The sequence below is a fragment of the Portunus trituberculatus genome, chromosome 43, assembly GCF_017591435.1.
Source record: "Portunus trituberculatus isolate SZX2019 chromosome 43, ASM1759143v1, whole genome shotgun sequence".
In the NCBI taxonomy this organism is placed as follows: Eukaryota; Metazoa; Arthropoda; class Malacostraca; order Decapoda; family Portunidae; genus Portunus; species Portunus trituberculatus.
The window spans coordinates 25,746,036-25,759,425 of record NC_059297.1 but is presented as its reverse complement, the minus strand read 5'-3'; the positions used below and the strand labels follow the sequence as shown (position 1 = coordinate 25,759,425).

The following is a 13,390-nucleotide window of genomic DNA, read 5'->3' as shown; positions in this document are numbered from 1 at the left end:
TGTGTTGTCCATTTCTAGTTGAAATAGTTGTATGATCCTATTACAAGTAGTTTTCCTTTCTATATAGTAGTTTGTAGTATGTTTGATAATTTAGTCTTTTATCCAGTTTCATTGAGGAATCTCTCTTTCTATGACCTGTTAATGCTGTACTTCCTACAAGTCTTACTAGTCATGCAGAGTGTCATTGTAGAACACATTACCTTGAAACTCACCAACCTGTCACCATTGATACATTTTGCTTGGCTACCTGAGGGAGATTTAGAGGGCTGTGTTGTGACTTGGATTTTACATTCATTTTCAGTTTTCTTCATCCATTTAGGAAAGTAATTGTGAGTGAGATAAAAGATATGAATAATAAGGGAGGCTTTGCTTTAATAGTAAGAAATAGAAAGAAAGATGCTTTAGTTGGAATCACCTGCTGGCTGCAGATGATACTGTGTTGCTGGGTGACCCAGAAGAGAGATTCAAGTTACTGTTGGAGGAATTTGAAAGGGTCCATATAAGAAGGAAACTAAGAGCAAGTGAAACTAAAAATATTGTGGAAGCATGACAAATGGTAGATGGCATTTTAAGTCACAAGTTTTGGATAAGGAAATAAATATAGAAATTGGATCTAATGAAGCAAAAAGATGTAAAGGTGGGGTATGGTGTTAGTGATGAGTTAGGTTGTAGGATGCTTGGAATGAATGCAGAGAATTGGATGCACGAAAAATAATACTTAGAGCTTTGTACATATGCTGCTGAAACATGAAATGTAGGGATAAGTGATGACTAGTATGAGGAACATGAATGGGAGATTATCAACATCAGTGGATTTACAACTGGATAAAGTGAGAAATGAGGAGATGGAAAGGAGAACTTGTGTTGAACTGGTTGAGCAGAGCAGGAAGTGTTATATGAAGGTCTAGGTGTTAATAGACAATGGAAGTGTTGGTTGTTTGGTATATCAAAAAAAGGAAGGTGTAGGGTGGAAGGAGAGCAGGTAATTGGTGAGATGTTGTGTAACAGTAAGGGAAAGACTATGACTAAAATTGTAGAGAGTATGAAGAAAAGTTTTGATGAAAAGGCATGGTCTTGTTGTAAGGAAGAATATTAGTTGCCTATGATAAGATAAAATTTGCCCACATTCAGTCCAGTTAGGTGAGATGTGTGAAGAAGCACAGGCTAGTGTGTTATGGTGAGTGGGAAATAAATCACTTCTGCTCTTACTCCTTGATGCAGAAATGCCCAGGTAGATTTTGCTGCTTATCATTATACACTTAGTGTGGTCATTGGATATTGGTCTTCTTTGTCGTAGATTCCATTGGGTTAACCTCTTCAGTATTGAGACACTTTTTACTTTGAGTTTTGGGCATGATTATATGATTTTCTTTACATTAGGAAGGGTCTATGGATGTCAGAAGATTAATGACCAGTCTTCACTATTTTAACCACCACATAAGTTAGTGAATCTGTATAAAATCACTAAATAGTAAGCAGAATATGAAAACACATCCTAGTACTGAATGGGTTAAAATTGGTCTCAAGTATTACAGAAAGTGTGAAGGTGTAAAAGAAATTGATGTATGCATGTGTGAGTGTATTTATGTATCTGTGCAACCATATTCACTTAAATGTATTCACATAGTTGTGGTATATGGGAAGGGAAACTATACTCATGTTGGCCTGTCTTGAAAACATAAATCAACCTTTTCTAACATCCAAGTCACTAAACAGCTTGTAGAGTTCATATTGTTCCACCTTGATTTCATGTAACTCTTCATATGACACTCCATATGCAGGTAATACAAAAATTTGGTAACATTTTGAATGTGGATTTAAAACTCTTATTCATAATTTCACTCATCTCCTTATCATCCACATATGTCCTTCCACCTTTTTAACTTTGCAATATTATATCAATATTTCATTTTGCCATTCACTTTTCTATCTCAGGTTTCTGTTTACATTTGTTCACTATGTTGTATATGTGTAATTATTTGTATTTGTCATTGATTTCTTACTTCTAAATATTATATTTTCTTTGAAATTGCCATTTTACTATGTGCTTGTACCCCTTCCTCTGATGATCCAATCCACAGATGTAATGATCTCTTAGGAAAACATTTCTATACATCCTTTATAATGTCCTTGTGTTATGGTTGGGGGAATTGAAAGAGTGTTTGTGCTTCTCAGTTCATTGTTCTATAGCTTCAGTAATCTCTCTTGATAACTTTGAATTTAAAGACTTGTTATTCATTTTGTTGATACTGTACTCTTTTGCACTTTCTTAGTTTGGTATTTTTTTTAATGAGAATTCTGAACCATTGTTGCATATATATTTTCACATTAGGTCATGCAGAAGACGTTACAATTTTCTTCATTATATCATTCTTCATGACAATCACTCTAATATTTCTCACTTTTTTTTCATTTACATAACCTTTTGCTTATAATTTCCTTTGTATTATTACCTCCACTACTGTTTCTTTCTGTGTTTAAGATCTTATTATATTGCCCTGTCCCCACTTAGGTCTTTTGTCTCTTCCATACTTGACATCATGTCACTCTGCTAAGCTCCATCTGCAATACATTGCCCTAGTCACTCAGTTTGGGCAAAGTTTTATGATTTTTTTTTTTTTCATGTATTTTGCCACCAATAGAGAATGTCTTCATATAATTCCCTCTGCACGCTTCCCTCTTTATGTAATTTGTAGAATTTTAGATATTGGCTTTTCGTATGAATAACAACTAGTGTTACTTCTCATTCATTGTCTTAGAAACACTTTTAATCCATTATAATTTTCTTTTTCTTCATTTACGTTTTTTTTTTTTTTTTTCAGGAGGGATTTATGTTTAACTTCCAACATGACATGTCGTAATACAAATTTTTATTCTAGAACTCAGTCATATTTTCCTAATACCCTATCATTTTACATTTTCCTATTATATATGGTAGGTAATACGTATATGGTTCATTTATTCTTTCTTATGGTACAGTGGAAACATGCGTGCTTTGGGGTCTGAGGGGTCTCCAAGCGCGCGGATTCGAATCCTGTACACGGTCAGAGTGTAGGTTGGGCTTCTTCATTCAGGCAACGGTTTCATAGCGGGTGGGCTTTGAGATAGGAGGTACCCAAAAAAGTATCCCCTTTAACCCATAAATTCTCGTGAAAAGACCACGTGGTATAAATAAAAAAAAATGTATAATGATGTGAGGTATACCTCATCACATTATGAATCTCTCATCAAAAAAATGTACACTTCTAGATAAAATAAAGCAAGCAAAGGTAGTCCCTATATTCAAATCGAGAGAGAGAGAGAGAGAGAGAGAGAGAGAGAGAGAGAGAGAGAGAGAGAGAGACAAGAAAATGAATGGGGAGGGGAACATGAAGTGGGGTTGAGAAAGGAAGTGTGTAATATAAGTCACTCGTTCTAGCCAATGATATTTACCTATCAAAATCCCTTGAGCTGATATATGACTCTAGGTAAAGTAAAAGTAGGAAGGCTGCTTCATCTAGTACGGGACCGTCTGTACATAAGCGGGGTAACGCAGGTATAGACGAAGCAACAGTTGAGTCTGACCGAGTCCTCGACACGAGTGTAGTGCAGTGTTGCCACGCTTCCATGACTAATTTTCCCTACAGCCAAGGTGATTTTCCCCTACATTACCCTACGCTCACAAATCGTGATTATATACTGAAATAAAGACTACACATGCAAAAAAGAAAAAAAATGTTTACTTACATGCTTAGCAGGTTGATGATGATTATGAAGATTCTTGTGCTTCAACGAACATAGCATTTTCATCTTTATCCGAGTATTTTGAGAAGTACCTTGTTCTTGCACTTGAATACCGCTTACACAGAGAAGGGGTCAGGGCAAAATTTGATGGAAATCTCTCGTATGTTTTAATTATTGATTCCAGTGTCTTAGTCGATAACTTATTTCTAAGTTTTGATTTGTTGTTGTTAAGTTTCGAGAATGTTCTTTCAACTTCTGCTGTACTTTGGGGTAATGCTGTTACTCTCAGCATGAAGGTTGATAGTTGTTCATATGAAGCTACTTTTCTCATTTCTTTCCAAAACTCCTCAATGCTCTTACTTTCCCATCCTCCTTTCTTCACCTCTTCATCAACTAAAATTGACCTCCATTGTCGATCAGTGATTTGTACATTAGCATCAGGAAGAAAACGTGGTAGCCTCTGAAACAAGACTGCTGCTGAGTTCACTTCAGCTTTATCCTTCAAAATGTATTCATGGTTAACGTCTTTGAGTGCCGCAAAAACTGGATCCACTAGATTAATCCTTTTTAGAATTTGACAGCATGCAGTTTTGTACCAGTTTCTACACCGTGAAAGAAAGCTCCCTCTTTCGTGTGGCTTCAGTTTTGACAGGGTTTCGCTTGCAAGTATCCCAGGATAGACTTTATCCAACTGCAACCAATTTGATTCAAAATGGAAAAAATAAATGGAGGTATACTTAACACATTCTAACTCCCGACGTGTCTACAAAGTAATATCCTCTTATATTAAGAAATGATGGACTGTCTATGTAAGCCATATTGAATTTCAGTTGAATTTCAGTCGTGCCATATTTATTTTCAGACTTGTAAATGCTATAGTTTCTTAATAGTATTGAGAGGAATGTCACTAACGGGATCGAATCCAGCCGTACTGGACACGAATCGTCGAGTCAGGTAGAGAAAGGATAGACACGTATCAGACTCGTCATTCTCTCTCTCTCTCTCTCTCTCTCTCTCTCTCTCTCTCTCATTTTGATTTCGTGTATGAAATTGATTGACAGTTGAAAATTTTTAATTTTCCCCTACATTCCCCTACGATGAGGCGATTTTCCCCGTAGGTATCCCCTACTCCCTACAGAGGCCTAAAATCCCCTACCGTAGGGGATTTCCCCTACGCGTGGCAACACTGGTGTAGTGCCGTACGACAGTTTGGGTTCAGGGCCTTCAGGCTAGAGCTACAATGCGAAGGCACGAAGCCCAGTCAGACGAGGCCAGGAGAGCGTTCAGTCAGGAAGTGCGGGACATCTGACATCGAGCGTATAGAAAAAGGAAAAAAAGAAAAAAAAAATAGCAGCTAACTAGAGAAAGTGGTGATCCATAAAGAGGTGTGTGTGAGGCAGTGGTCTCGTGCAGGCGAGGCGGCCCGGCGTGAGTGGTGGTGGGAGGGTGTGGTAGGAGCCAGGCGGAGGCTGCTTGCTCTACAGGTGGGCTGATCAACATGTGTCTACTAATACTCTCTCTCTCTCTCTCTCTCTCTCTCTCTCTCTCTCTCTCTCGTGTGTGTGTGTGTGTGTGTGTGTGTGTGCTTCATGAAAATACAAATGCGTGCACACAGTTCTTAAAACAGATGTTACCTCTTCGACCCTTTATTTTTTATGGTGGAGTGAATTTTCATGTGCAGTGCATTTATCCGTGACATCATCTGGACAGCCTTAGTGTGCATGTACAGTACACCGTGCACGCCCAACACACTCACTGCACGCGTTGTGTTGCCAGTGGGCTAAAGCTTTTAAACAAGTTGATAGAATGGACCTTTCTGTCTAATAATAGAAACTTTTCATTCATTATTGCACATGAGCTGTTTATCTGTGTTTGTATTTGTTTATTTATTTTTCTGTCGGTCAAATTATTAAGCTAAAGGTGGTTGGATGGGAGAGGGGAGTGTCTGACGCATCTCCATCTCGACAACAGACTGATGAGCATTTATAAACCCAATCTGACGTCACTCAATAACCTAACCTCGCGGACCCGCTGGAGCCGATGGTGCCAATATTTCGCTGATTTTTTTTTTTTTTTTTTTTGTAAGTTGTGGGAAGGGACTTGTGTTCATTTCTGAATTTTTCCACTTCTACAAAAGTCCCTATGTGTAGAAAAGCTCGACAAGTGTTGGGGTATGAAATAATGCAATAATCCTCGTATTAGTCTCGGTAAATGCGCAAGGAGATAAAATTGCTTTCACTGATAGTTCATTTTCTTGTGCTTACCATTCTCTCTAATCGAACATGAACGTACACACACACACACACACACACACACACACACACACACACACACACACACACACACACACACACACACTCGATCGTTTGAAAACTACTAATAATAGTTATAGAGTAATATTAGTTAAAGACTTCATAATATTCCCTTGACAAGTTACGGGACATTTTATAAACAATACTAGGCCCTTTGAGTTCCATTTAATTATTGGAGGCCTTGCTGTAACCCTCACTGATGTGGTCATTTGAGGGTATCTGCTGGGTGAACAATAGAGGTCAAAAGGGGCACATATCCATTTCTCTCGCACAAAAGGACCAGGCTAGAGGATAATAGTTAGATCAAAGCTTTTTCATGAGGACTATCTTCAAAGGCCACAGATTTTATCACTCTTTTAATAGATGTTTCGTCAATTAATGATATAGAATCTTTGTTGAACTGTTGATCCTCGTAGGAAAACTCCCTTAAAAACTCATTAACTACCCCAAGAGTTTGTTGAATGTATATATCTACGTTCCGCAGTGTTGAGGCTAGCCAGTCGAAATGGCTAGAGGAGAGTATTTCTTTGTTACTTATTTCCTTCAAATAGTGTACTTTGTCTCAAGTGGTATTGTGTTTATTTTTAATGCTACATAGCCTGTCATTGCGGAGCCTCGCGAATCCTGATCAGCTGAGTGGGGAGCGCAGTGTGTCAAAGGATAGGGAAGTATGAGGCACAAACATCTTATCCTTTCACCCTCCGTGATACGAGATAAGCCCAGATGCAGGGATTACTTAAGGGAGGAACACCACAGGCCAATAGTAAAGCCTCGCTGAGGGGGACGGAGCAGTGACGGACGGGGAGACCTGACAGGAGAGGATTGAATTGTATTATGCGGCGTGCTGGAAAGTGGCTTGCGATCGACCGCCTGACAGCAATCGACGTTTTGGCATCTCTTTTATTGTGACTTCTTATTGTACTGGATAGCACGCCGTCTGTAATAACAAATATTATGAAAAAATAAAGTGTGTGTGTGTGTGTGTGTGTGTGTGTGTGTGTGTTTTAAGTGATAGCTGATGTCTGATTAGATACTACAGTTTTCTTGTCCTCTGTATATCTATTGTTTGTTCAGTATGTCGATGGTGGATTTTTTACCATCTCGTATGTTGTATATTTTATCAATTGGTCTATCTATTTATTTTGTTGTCTTTTAACTCCGGTAGGCTGCCTTTTATCCTGTAGGTTAGTTAGATGGTCGAGTCCTTACCGTGGTGGCTCAGGCAGGATTTTCTTAAGTGACACCTGTATTCAGAAACTCATGCCCTAATGTTCTGCCGGCCACAGATACTATATAGTTCCACATTTACCCTTATTCGTCTTCTAGCTTACCAATAAAAATACTTCATCCGTGATCAGATTCCACAATCAACTTTGACCGCCGTTTATGGTTCGGAGCTTAACAAAAAGGGAACTGGTGAGGCAAGGGGGCCAATTCCAGTCTTTTTGTAAGCTATCCAAGACAAACGCTTCCCATATTTGTAAACTTATGAACAAAGAAGAGAATGTGAAACTGCCGCATAGATAATGACGCAGGAATCGTGTGGACTGGCATGGGTCCCTCGTTTAGCATGCACAGGAAGGTCACAAAGAACATCTACGCCGCTAGCGAGAAGAGAGAAGGCTACACGGGCGGGGCCTTCTTGGTGTTGTTGTTCCACACTGTACTTCTTCATACTTGATTAATATTCCACCTACCTTGTGATTCGCACTCTGATGTGTTTATATTCGTCTCTTTCCCGCAGCGCTATGCAAATACAATACTCTGTGTCACAACGGTTCCAGTTTTATATCCTCGATAGTTAGTATTATGCAGTTAAACATTAAGAACGGGATAAGACCTTCCTCCAAAAACCAAGAAGAGAATAAAGTTTCTATCCAAAAAGCAGGAACAGAAAAAGCCCCTTTTCAAAAATCAGGAATATGAAAAGTCCTATTCAGAGAAAATCTTCCTCCAAAAATTAGGAATGGAAAAAAGACGTTCCCCTCCAAAAATCAAGAACAGAAAAAAAACCCTCCAAAAATCAGGAATAAAAGAAAGCCCTCCCCCCTCCAAAAATCAGGAACGCCATACTGCACTCTCTCTCTCTCTCAAAAAAAAAAAAAAAAAATCCTTATTATTCGTAATGGTATCATCGAACTCCCAAGACAGTGCCGCCGGTCTTTTCATGAGATCCCCCTGTAGCGCAGCGTTGAAGATTATAACAATAGAGAAACAGAGATGGCCCTTCCATTATCCCGTGCGTAACAATAATGTTCTGGCAAATCCATGTATCATCTGGCATTTGATTAACTTCTTTCCGCAGGTGGCGTCTTTGTTCTGAAAGTAGATTGGTGCCACATGGGGCGTCTTGCTTAAGGGAGATACTGTTTGTTCACTCCATGTTGCTTTGTAGTGGCGATGTTATTGTGTAGCCTATCATTGCTTTGTACTGGCTCTGTTATTATGTTGCTCTGCGTTGCTCTGTAGGTAGGTGTGTAGCAGGGAAGCAGCGCACAAACTACGCAGGTATTGCATCTTATCATTGACTGGTCCTTTGCGATGTGTTGCTGCTTTTTGTCAAACATCTTCAAACTTTGTGGGTCTAACTGCTTTATTTCTCTCTCTCTCTCTCTCTCTCTCTCTCTCTCTCTCTCTCTCTCTCTCTCTCTCTCTCTCTCTCTCTCTCTCTCTCTTTTAGAATTAGCCATGAGACACAGGTGTCGTAGGAAGAGAGAGCATTGGCATTGGTCTCACTCACTGTGATATGTTTGTGTGTGTGTAATTCACCTCGGTTGCCCGCTGGTCACCCAGCCAGTCTTCCCCATTACGGAGCGAGCTCAGAGCTCATAGACCGATCTTCGGGTAGGACTGAGACCACAACACACACCGGGAAAGCGAGGCCACACCCCCTCGAGTTACATCCCGTACCTATTTACTGCTAGGTGAACAGGGGCCACACATTTGCCTCGCCGGGCCTCTCGATTGTGAGTCGAGCGTGCTAACCACTACACTACGCGGTGTGTGTGTGTGTGTGTGTGAGTGTCCTGCATCATAAAAAGTCCTGTGCTTTATTAGTTCATCCTTTTTCCACATTTATTTATATGATTTATGTTATTTATCTATTTATTTGTCTATTATTTCCTCTGTGTGCTTCTTCACCTCGTTTTTGCATTTGTCCTTTTCACACAGCACAATATCTCTCTCACAATTCCTCACTGCGCGACGCCTGCCAGCTTCTCATGCCGGGGCCAAACTCTAGATTCTCCTGACTCGTCCCCACTTCCCGCTTTATTTCCGCACTTTTTACTTTCCCTATGCCACGGCGGGAAGCGTCCAGCATTCTCTGTCCTTCCAGGGTGGCTGCAAACATACATAAGTAGAAAGTAATACATGCCACTTCCTGCATCCTCTCTGCAGCAGACCAACCACTTCTGACGCTCACAATCCGTGGTACAGTGGAACTATGCTCGCTTTGGGGGTCCGAGGGGTCTCCAAGCGCACGGGTTCGAATCCTGTCCACGGTCTGAGTGTAGGTTGGGCTTCCTCACTCGGGACAACGGTTTCCTAGCGGGTGGGCTTTGAGATAAGAGATACCCGTGAAAAGCCCACATGGTATAAGTAAAAGAAGAAAAAAGAAACGCAATATAAAGGGCTGTTCTCGTGTGGATGGTGGCGCGCTGGGTGCTCGATTAGAAAGTATCAGGAAAAAAGTAATAATAGTAATTTTGTCTAGGGAAAAAAGGTAACAATGGTCAGGTTAGGTTAGATTAGGTCCGAAACAGAAACAAAAACATTCAAGATTTTTATTATTCTTTTCCTGTTAAAGTTTTGTTTTTTTCTCTTGTTTCTGTTTTTCGTGTTACTGTTTTTCCTGTTCCTTTTTTGTCCTACAACTATCGCGCAGGCAGGTAGGCAGGCAGGCAGGCAGGCAGGCAGGCAGGCAGGCAGGCAGGCAGGCAGGTAGGCGGGCATGTGACCAATAGCTACCCCAATACCTGCACGGACACGCCGCCTGTCACCTTGTTCACCACCCAAATACGTACATTACATTGCTCGCCCCCCCAAAAAAAGAAAAAACTACGCTCAGCTTATTACCAATCATGAATAGTATCAAAGCAACACCGGACACTTCAAACACAATGGCTAAAGGCAAAACATGGATGCGGAAATAGTACAGGAAGCAATATTCACTCGCCCATGAGTTGCAGCATAGCCATCACGCGCCACGTTTGGGACCTGGTTATTGGGATCTGATAAGTCCGCTACACCACTACAAACACGTACAAAATGTTAAAGTAAACGCTCAGTTAAACACAGTCAGAAAAGCACTGTTGTGAGTATTCCCAAAGGACATAGAAATAAACAACACACACTTTAAGGGAGGCGTAACAGAACGAGGAGTCTACCCAACGATGACTTTTTTTTTTTTTTCATTTATACCATGTGGACTTTTCACGGGAATTTCTGGGCTAAAGGGGGTTACTTTTTAGGGTATCTCCTATCTCAAAGCCCACCCTCTAGGAAACCGTTGTCCCGAGTGAGGAAGCCCAACCTACACTCGGACCGTGGACAGGATTCGAACCCGTGCGCTTGGAGACCCTCAGACCCCAAAGCACGCATGGTTCCACTGTACCACGGCGGCCCCCTCTTGTGAATATTTAGGTAGCTCACCATTTCGAGGCATAAATTAACAGAAATTCATTTATGACACTGCCGTAGCACATGATGGCACTCTCTACTACGATCATTGGGGAAGGTATTGTGGTCACGCCACTAACTACGACTGCAATGGCGAATCGACTAACATACACCACACACAAATAAATTCAAGCAATGAAATGTAATGCGCGCGCGCGTGCGCGCAGACACACACACACACACACACACACACACACACACACACACACACACACACACACACACACATTACATGGCACATACATAACACATCTTTACAACATATCGCAATAACAATAATACTATTTGCCCATTGAAAAAAAAAAATGGAAATTCATCAGTGTAATCAAAATGTTCACACACACACACACACAAACACACACACACACACACACGCACACGCACACAGAACGACACTAAGGACAAAAACAAAATCAAGGATACCAACTCAAACACCAGAGAATCGCTTTAATCACACCATAGCGTCCCTCAAGATAATCTCCTGCATCTCTCCTTGATAGTCAAGTACAAACGACACAAGACGGCCACTCCCAGCACCACCATCAGTTCTGATCACTGTACAAATACAAGAAAATATAATCTAGTAGTCATATTGCACACTCGAGTAACAGAAGCAAAGAAAATATTCACGCCGATGAGTCTGTGCCATTAACGCCGGTGAGGAACATACGTCAGAACAACACGGACAAGATTCATGGGAGTCGTAACAGACCAAGAAATCTTTACTCATATGGCAGCGCTGACTTGTAGAATCTGTATGGTAGCTGACCATCTCGAGGCACAAATTAACTGAAAACAAATGCATCTTGAATTTGAATTACGGAATTAATGTGAGCTATGGTATTTAATTAAGCAAAAAGAGCATGAATTTCTTGGAGCAGCTGAAAGTCCCGCTACTTACAAAACAATATGCTATAACACAAAACATTTTATATCTTCATGAGTGCTTTTAGTAAAATATAAATGCGTTTGGATTCACAGTACGAGAAAGGCTTTAGAACAATCACAGCTGCACTCAGACTAATAACTTAGCGCTATTCCATCACAATACCACTTAATGAAAGTGAACATGACAAGCACACAGTTCTGTACCAAAGCATCAAATACCGTGCTCCTGGCCTCACTGTTTCATACTGCCTTCTAAGCCTTTCAATTTCATGCTGTTACTGTTTGGATCGGAGTAGTTCCTTAAGTAACCTTGTAGCATGACACCGTGACTTTCGTAAATTAGAGTGGATTGAATTTTGTTGATATCGTTCATATGAGTAGCGGATCTTTTCCTTCCTTTATGCTCCCACAAAATTAATTGAAATAAACAGATGCCACAGAATAGGCAAATGAATAATAATAATGATAATATTCACAGCTTCCGCCAATATTATAACGCTAAAAATCGCGTATTACTGAGATGACCAAACATCCTTATTTAGGGAAGAGTTGGTGTAGCGGTGTTCTTGAGGCTACTCCAGAACATGACAACGAGAACAGTGTTACCAAGGCAGATGCAAGTGCACGCTTTCACGTTTACCCAGAACATGACCTATAACAAAACGCTGTCATAATAAGGCTAATTAACCCTGTTCTCCACCTGCGCCAGATGTTTATTTCGCACACAAGATGCAAGAGACTTAATTCTCCCCTGCTTTCCCGCGCTGAAAGATCCTGCCCCGCAGCCGGTGACTATTTCCTCTTGCTTAATTCGGTGTTGCACGTCTCCCGTTTGAGGATTAATGTTGCATTTTGAAAAATGCGTGTGTATGAGAGAGAGAGAGAGAGAGAGAGAGAGAGAGAGAGAAGCATTAACGCATTTAAATATGTGTTCGTGTATTTTCTTTTATACAAACTCTGCATCATTATTTCATACAGAGCCTTGCGTTGCGCTCCAGTACAGAAGGGGTTGTACGATGTTGGCAATTATATCAAGACCGGGGAACACTCGCAGGACGTCAGCAGATGCGTGCCTCACTGGCTTGCCTTTCTCCTGCGGACCCTCTACTAAACGGATTACCCTCTCACCTCCTGCAGGCGTGGCTGAGACCATGACGGCTGCACCTCAGATTCATTCCAACGGGACCCTCTCACCTCAGATGTAATAGGCATATACTGTGTGTGTGTGTGTGTGTGTGTGTGTGTGTGTGTGTGTGTGTGTGTGTGTGTGTGTGTGTGTGTGTGTGTGTGTGTGTGTGTGTGTGTGTAGATAAATGCACACACACACACACACACACACACAGAAGTTCGATGCAACGTATGTTCATTATAACGTACAACTGCAATAACACACTATAATTGTGATAAAAACTTAATCGGAATAATAAACTACAACTCCCAAGAAACTCAACAGCAGTGCGCGCCGCTACTCACCTAGAGCCGCCGCCTGGCCCTTCCTCCCGACTCTCCTTTCCTCTCCCTTCTCTCTTCCTCTTCCTCCCTCCAGGTCATCTCTTCTCTTCCTATCTGTCTGAGATAATTGCTTCTTTGTTTCTCACTCTTGTATATGTAATTCCATTTTCCTTCTCAATCATTCTCATTCTATTTGGCATTCCATAGCATTATTCTTACCGAGAGAGAGAGAGAGAGAGAGAGAGAGAGAGAGAGAGAGAGAGAGAGAGAGAGAGAGAGAGAGAGAGAGAGAGAGAGCATTAAACGGGATTTACTGCATGTAGTACGCACGTGAC

General features: G+C 41.0%; 1 pseudogene; it reads left to right on the top strand.

The window, feature by feature from the left end:
* Positions 1 to 5,027: 5,027 nt before the first annotated feature.
* The window catches only part of LOC123518247, a 79,749-nt pseudogene continuing 71,386 nt past the window's right edge, over positions 5,028 to 13,390 (top strand).